Here is an 8650-nt window from a genome sequence, read left to right on the forward strand (position 1 = left end):
GCAAAGGTTCGTACGTTGTTCGTCGACTTTCGTATTCAGTCGCGATCACTCTGGTCAATGTAACGGGCTCGAGGGCCGGGTTTCGTTTGCTCACCGTCGCGTAACGATGCCTTAACTTGCGTTATTGGATTTTATAATGGGCCGTCGTCGTCGTTACAGCTTGTTTACGCGACGTTACGTGACTCGCGCCCTTACCGGAGGCTTATTGCGTTTGCATTTAGACAAGAACGCCAGCCCGGGACGATAGCTTTCAGGCATTCGCCTGTCTCCTTTCAGTTAATCGCGTTCAACGATACCGTGAGCATCGCGTCGCGAAAATTTCGATCGGTTATCGGTTATCTTCTTAGTGAGAGGTGTTTTTCGCGCTGCTGGTGCAAGTTTTTCGTGTCGACGTCGACGTCGAAGACAGGATGGAGACACCATACAGGTGGAGAGTGGCGAAATTGACGTTGAAGGTCAGAAAAAATTTTCTTAAATCTTTTCTAGCGGCTTTTCCCGATTTCTTTCTTTTTCTTCTTTTTTTTTTTCTCGAGTAAATGTGCGATCTAGCATTTCCTTTTATTCACGTTTCAACGTGAGACATAGATTTTTTAAAAGATTTTTTTTTAAAATTGGCGGAAGTTCGAAAGTACGGTAGAAATTTACCGTACATTTTTCTTTATTGGAGATTAAGTGGAATAGTTTTAATGGAAAAATGACGCAAGTGTGTCCTTTGCTGAAATTAACGAGAGTAAGAGACAATATATCATCCCCTTTGTGCTATTACAGAAGCATTACACACTTTTATTCTTACATCAAGTACGAAAGAAAATCCTACATAGAATATTTATAATTATTATACATACCACGAATGTATAATTTGTGTAGTTTCTTTTCTACTTTGTTTAAAATTAAAATTTAATTTTAATTACGTAAATGTAATATATATATATATATATACGTAAATATATATTATTATATATAATATATATGCAAATATATATTACGTACATAATAAATATAATAAATATATATTACGTACATAATAAATATAATATATATGTATGTGTGTAAGTATAATATATATGTATGTATTATATTTATTATATGTGTGTTACGTACATATAATAAATATAACATGTATGTATGTGTGTATATAATAAATATAATATATGTGTGTGTGTGTGTATACGTATGGAAGAAAATTCTACACAAAATATTTATAATTATTGTACACGTAACAAAATAATTTGTGTATCATCTTTATTTTAATTCGTAAACGTATGATATATTATAAAAGCTGATAAAAGTTTCAGGATGTTTCATAAATTTCTTTATATAGATATTTAATCATTCTGTTGTATTTCGTTGGAAAATTTTACCGAGGTGTATATATTCCAATAGAAATTCTGGCCTTGACTTCTATCGTTAGTCATCGACAGTGGCTTATGTCGTGTCATCAAACAAACGCTCCGTGTTTCTTGGAAATTTATATTTCTTGGAATGCAAATGTTTCTTGGAATACAAATGTTTGTCGAGTCCTCTGAAACACCCTGAAAGTGGTGCTCACGAACAGTGCTCGAATATTTATCACGCAGAGACTGCTATGAATATTTGTTACGTAAAATTACTTTGATATTTCATTGACACTGACACAGTGATGTATATGTCTGTCGTGATCACGTTGCATTATACGAAGGATTAATCTGAGAATGTACACGTATAAAAATTACAAACTATTTCCCTGGAAGCTAATACCAAGCTAATTTCTATATTAATTTTCTAATTTCGTTAGACGAAAGTTAAATTAGTATTGAATATTCTCCAGAAATATATAATTAACGTGTATCTACAAAAAGTGTTCTATTTCAAGTGTTCGAATATTTCTGTGAGGATCTTCGAGATGAAATGAAAGTATAAGTATTTTTCATTGTTACTAGTAAATCACTTACAATTACTTACAAATATATAAAATAAATTAATAAATTACTTAGAATTTTTATTGTACTAGTTATAAATATAGTTATAAATATATTATATTTATATATAAAATATATAAAATATAAATATAGTTATAATATATTATATTTATATATAAAATATATAAAAAGTACTTGATATTAAATATATAACAATAAATATAATTTTACTATTAAATAACAATAATTTTTTAATTGTTACTAATAAATATTCTCTTTCGATTTTCTTCTTTACATAAGAATGAAGAGTCACCAACCAGCAAGTATCAAAAACCAATCTATCACATTAACTACTCTTCGATTCCTTGAAATTCCACAGAATTATTGGAATACGCGAATATTTTCGGCATTCTCTTTGCGACAAACTGAATGTCAAACATTCACATTTGGCGATCTGGGTTAGTGTTTTCCAAAAAGAAAAAAAAAAAAAGAAGAAAAAAAAGGAAAAAGAACGAAAAAACACACAGCAGCCAAATTTCACCGAAAAGTTGCATTCCACGCTATTTTCCAGTCATCTCGCCCAAGGTATCTCCCCGAAATTACATGTCTCATGTGCGTCCCTCGTCGATGGGAACCGTTATTGCGGCCTCCGAATATCGAGAGGATTTTGCAGAGAGAGGGGGGAGTGACAGGGTCGTGTTTAATCGCTGGAAAATCTACTTTGCCAGAAAATTACGATATTGAATTCGTTGGCACTTTAACAAGTGCCCGACGAAGACGGAGACGGCGACGGTGTACAGCTCGGTCGATCGATCGGCGTGAAACTCCTGTCCCGCCTTTTGTCCGTCGGCCGCGATACGTCTAAATCGCTTATCCGAACGTCTCTGCGTGCTCTCACCTGTTGAATACCGAAGAAAGTTGGCTGGCGCGTCGATACGCCGCCCACGCTCGCGAGTAACGAGAAAAGGGTCTCGCGGTTCGTCGCACGCGGATAATGGCTCGAAATCGGTCACGTGCCGGCCTTCTCCTCTCCTCTCCTCTCCTCTCCTCTCCTCTCCTCTCTTTCCATGGAACGTTTCGAGTTTCGTTCGCCACGAATCGATCCAACAATCACACGGTTAATTGAAAATGTTACGTGGCCACGAAGGAGGAGTTTACAACGGCGTCGTTCGTTTCCCGAGGGCTGTTTGAATTATTGATTTGTTCTCTCGCGTCACTTTCTCTTTATTAATTTTTCGTTCGCTGTTATACTTTGCAGTAATATAAATGTGAGGGTATAAAAATTTAGCTAGAGTTCAGAGGGTATTCCGTTAATCCGGTGAAAATCGACTTTTCGGGGATTTTTTCTTTTTTTTTTTAAGGAAACCATGATACATTTTGGTTAGCAGTTTCCGCGCACAGATTTATTCATACTTGGAGAGTGTTTAGAATGTTTTTAATTAACGAAAATTAATGGAAGTGGTGGGAATTATATGGCCATAGGTAAAGCATGTTTTTGAAAACTGGTTCGATGTGATTCTGGTCCATCTGGTTACTTTAATCTAAAAAATCACAATGCATCTTAATTAGTATAAATATGGCTATCGCGAAATTTCGAAAATTAACAAAATGGCATCATTCTGAAGTTTAAATATCAATTTTTCTTGTGCTTTTCGCCCTTTGGATGATAAAAGAAAAAAAAAAAAAAAATAGAAAGAAACATGAGATTTTGAAATCCGTGATTCATGCGATAAAGGTACATCCGGTGAAGATCTCCTCCAAATTTCAAGCTTAAACTTAAAACTTAAGTGAACCAATTTAATTTTATAATGATAAATATGTGTAACGTGAATTAATTTAATTTCAGACAAATATATGTAACATAAATTAATTTAATTTCAGATAAATATACGCAACATAAATTAATTTAATTTTAAATACACGTCTCTACGTACATACAAGATGATTAAACCACTTGTTAACGTTTTGCTCAAATTTATTGACACATTTACGACCAATTTCCGACTGTTTCACATTCAACAAAAACTCACCAAATTCTCCTTCTCGATTCTCCGCTATCTTCCAAACTCAACTTCCCAATCTCGCCCAGTCTTTCCGAAATTGCAAAAGAAACGACCGCCATTCAAACTCCAGCCATCGTTGCGCGAATCTCGCGGTGGAAAAACGCGGGGGAAGAGGATCAACGAAAAAGGAAAAAAAAAAAAAAAAAGTATACTCCACGCAGTTCGTTGTTAACGAACGTATAGCCATTCGCCATTCGACGGAGGCGAGTTACGCTCGCGATCCTCTCGACGCGTACGCGTTTTTTCCTCCGTTTAAGAGGGAAAAAGGAAACCGACGCGACACGATCTCCTTCTAGTCGTCATTTCGTCTTTTTTCATCGGAGCAAAAAGCTTTGAAAGGCACGAAAAGGGAGAAATGGCATTGAAGAAACGAGAGACAGAAGACGTACGTAACGTACGTGGCTACACACGCGTACACGTAAAAGCATCAAGCGTCGGCGGCGCGTAAAGTGACAGCGGCGAGTGGAGGAGAGGTTGGAAAAACCTTTTTTCTCGTCGGCCGCATGATCGAACGAAATCTGTCGAGGCTACGTGTGCCTACGCGTGTGCCTATGGTTACTCACCGGTGCGGTAGGGGCGTGTTTCAGGCGAATAATGCATTCATGCGATACTGAAAACGCAACGTTGATCCCACCATGTGTGTGCGTGTGTGTGTGTGTAGTAACGTTTCAACCTTGTCGAGACCTTTAATAACTTTTCTTCTTTCTTCTTCTTTCTTTTTTTTTTTTTTTTTTTTTTTTGGTCCCCTATCCATCTTCCTCTCGTGTTTTTTCCCTCTGTACGATACGCGCCGTCGTTTTCAACGTAACTACCGTTTCCTGGTTTACGCGGGATTTTCTCGCTCTCTCTCTCTCTCCCTCTCTCTCTCTTTTTTTGAGTTTTGAGATGAGTCGTCGCTCGCTGGAGGAAGATAGGGTTTAATGGTCGTAGAGAGAGAGTAGATGGCGGAGCAGGGAATGGATGGGACTTGGAGCGATTATATGGGGGTTGTTTGGGTATTTGTTCCCTATGCGGTTGACTTCCGGGGTTGGGGTAGCTAGGGGAGAAACTGCGGATTGTTTCGTTGTGCTTGTCTCTCAATTTCAGAGTGATTGGGGATTTATCTGTGATGATGCGTTATTCTTTTCCTTTCCCATACAGACGAATTCAATTATATTTAATTATTCAAATTGTTTTATATTTAATTTATAAATGTTATTAAATATTAATGTTATTAAATATTAAATATTAATGTTTCAGACAGTCTACTCGTAAATCATTTTACGTGAAGTGGTATTTTTGTTAGGGATTTTAAAAAGGAATAGAAAGAGTAGCTCTTTTATATTTAATTTATAAATGTTATTAAATGTTAATATTAATATTTAATTTAATGTATATAAATGTTATTAAATATTAATATTAATATTTAATTTATAAATGTTATTAAATATTGTAAATCATTTTGTGTGAAGTGATATTTTCGTTAGGGATTTTAAAAAGGAATAAAAAGTGTGGCTCTTTTATGTTTAATTTATAAATGTTATTAAATATTAATATTTCAGACAGTCTGCTTGTAAATCATTTTGTGTGAAGTGATATTTTCGTTNGCTCTTTTATATTTAATTTATAAATGTTATTAAATATTAATATTTCAGACAGTCTGCTTGTAAATCATTTTGTGTGAAGTGGTATTTTCATTAGAGATTTTAAAAAGGAATAGAAAGTGTGGCTCTTTTATATTTAATTTATAAATGTTATTAAATATTAATATTTCAGACAGTCTGCTTCTAAATCATTTTGTGTGAAGTGGTATTGTTATTGGAAATTTTAAAAAGAAATAGAAATAGTAGCTCTTTTATATGTAATTTATAAATGTTATAAATATAAATATAAATATTAATATTTCAAACAGTCTGCTTGTAAGTCATTTTATGTGAAGTGGTATTTTCGTTAGGGATTTTGAAAAGGAATAGAAAGAGTAGCCCTAACGTGTGAATGAAGGGATTGTGAGGGGATTGTTTGGATATTTGCTGGATTAAGAATATGGAGGCATAAAATTGTGAGCCATTTGTTCAAGTATTAATTTGAGAGTGATTGATGATTTGTACGTGAACGGTGAATTTTTCTCTTTTTCTTTTTCATATAAAATTATTAAATTTGAATTTTTGTATCTGACTTGTGTATAATTAATAATCCATAATGTCGAATAACTTAAGATTTAAATTCTTATTAAATATCCACGTTAATCAATAATTATTAACAACACTGATCTCTCTTGGTTGCAAGAATACCAAATTATTTATTTAGTCATTCCCAGATTTTCAATTTGAATTAATTACAATTAGCAGTATTATAACGGTTTATACTACGAACTTATGTGTAATATTTTAATATTTTCAGCAAAGAAATTATCTATTTTCCTAAATATGATTAAAATATTAAATGATTCGAAGTGAAAGCTACGAGTTTCTGGTACTCAAACGTGAAGTATAGTAATGCTTTTCATATTTGAACTAGAATTCGCACATTTCATACTAAAAAACAACGATCCTCCATCTGAAGTTCTCCGTTCGTACCAATTACAATCATAAGAAAGCTAACTTCGAGCAAACGACTCAAGCGAACTTCCTTTTATCTTCCTGAGATACATCGAAGAATCTCAATTTCTTGTCGCCGCGAACATTCTTGAACATTTTCATCCAGGGGAGCAATTTTCAACTTATCCGACTGCCACTTGGTGAAACGGCGAAGTTTTGAATCGCCTGATCACGCGACGATCGATATCGCCGGGAGAATTTCCCTTCGTTGGAAGAACCGCGCTGGATCATAAATCATCCTTTTTCGGTTTACCTCAGTCAAGCTGGTGTGTCGCGGATTCGTAAGGAAACGAGATCCTACCCTTAACAGTAAATTCCTGTGCACGCGCCATAAATCAGGAGAGAAAATACGATCGACAAGGGAGAGGACCGAGACGATATTTGTCGCCGGTGTCTAAGTCATTCGCTGGCGACATATTTCCATGTGCTTCGTTTTTGAGGACGTTTCTAAGTGATCTAATCTGTTTTCACCTCGAAATTTGTCTGTTTAAAATTTTGGAAATTGAAAATTGCACGATGAAATTAATTATTTCATTGAATAAGTCAACATCATTTTGTCTTAAGTACATTGTTCAAGAGTCTTGTAAATTATTAGCTAAAAATTTTACATAACACTTAGAAACATTACAGAAGAGAATTTATTGTTTAATTGTTGCAAGCAAATTATTAGAAACATTGAGTAATGTTTAAACAATTAGAATTTATTCAGAAATATTGTTTAAAAATTCACTTCGAATAGTTTAATCGATGTGCACACGATGAAGGTTCGATTTATAATGACTATTTTCCTTCAGGTAAAGTCAGTGATGCACAGCAAGTAGTATTCTTTCTCAATACTTTCGAGAAGACTTTTTCTATTCAGTAAGCAGTAATTTTAAGTTCGTAGCCTTTTTCTGTCTTAGCTATTTTTATTGTTTCATGGCCTCTGTTAATTTAAGGCAACGATAAATACTGTAGTTTCTATATTTTTTACAAAGTGAAACTACGTTTGCACGGTTAGTTTTTAACTTATAATTATTGTTGAGATATACTAAATGCTAATTTATAAGCCTGTGACATACATATATGAAGCTAATATTGTATTATAATAATATTTTTTCTATTATTTTTCAACTCATATCTAGAATCAAAAATTGCAACAGCTTAACATTTAATCGTAACACAGTAAACTAAAACAATCCAAATTGCCAGTTCTTCGTTTTTCGTCGACCTATTATCCTACAGTTGCGTACAACACAATATATAGTTTTCGTAAAGAAATATTCAAAAAAATACATTGATATTTACTTGGAAAAAATACGGTTTTCTAAATACATTGTTTAAACAAATAGTACACGCCATTAAGTTCGCCGTTGAGAAACACTAATTTCATCAGTTTATACAAAAAAAAAAAAAAAAACTGTCTTCAGTAATTTCCGAAATATTTGACCGAAAATATGTTCTGAACCCCCCGAAAATTTTGAGATTAGTTTCCATCGATGATTGTCAGTGAAAAAAGCAAAAAAAAAAAAAAAAATAATACGCGTCGAATATTAGATATATTAGCGAGACCCGAGTGTGCACACAATTTCTTCGTGAGAACGTTCATTCTAATTTTTCATTCTAAACTTCCTTCTACTCTCGCGTTGAACACACGACGAAGGCCATTAAACAACAGCAACAAGCCACCCTATTTTCTTCGTTGTTCCTCGAGCTTCAACCCTCTTCAACAAACGAAAAGCGAAAAAGAAAACGAACAAGAGAGAGAGGCTATTACACAGGAGGAACAACTCGACTCGAAGCCACTATTCATTCCCTGCATATTTCCTGCGCCATTTTTGTTTGTATCTCGCGGCGATCGTGGACCGGAAACGGACGTCCGTGCCGTGAAAAATGACCGCCGTCGCGCTTCCGGGCTCCGTTGCAACCGTAACCATCCCCCGTTGCTTTTCAGCCCGGTCAACGAAATGTGTTTTCGGTGCCGGCCACGCACGCCCCCTTCCACAACTTCGCGCAAAACTCGTCGCGACCATAACCCGGAAGTCGCGCGCAGCGTGGGGCTACTCAGCGGACCTAGCTGGCCACCGAAAACCATGTCACCGAAATTTTCTTTTTTTTTTTTTTTTTCTTTTAC

At 34.8% G+C, this 8650-nt stretch overlaps 1 protein-coding gene across 1 annotated transcript in view; it reads left to right on the forward strand.

Moving 5' to 3' along the window:
• The first annotated feature begins 389 nt into the window (after window positions 1–389).
• Window positions 390–8650, forward strand: part of LOC122528643 (Down syndrome cell adhesion molecule-like protein Dscam2) — a 169817-nt gene continuing 161556 nt past the window's right edge. The window contains 1 exon segment of the mRNA XM_043653985.1: window positions 390–455. The gene's annotated coding sequence lies outside the window, so the exon portion shown is untranslated.

Source organism: Frieseomelitta varia, unplaced genomic scaffold (genome assembly GCF_011392965.1).
Source record: "Frieseomelitta varia isolate USP_RPSP 00005682 unplaced genomic scaffold, Fvar_1.2 scaffold_254, whole genome shotgun sequence".
Lineage (NCBI taxonomy): Eukaryota > Metazoa > Arthropoda > Insecta > Hymenoptera > Apidae > Frieseomelitta > Frieseomelitta varia.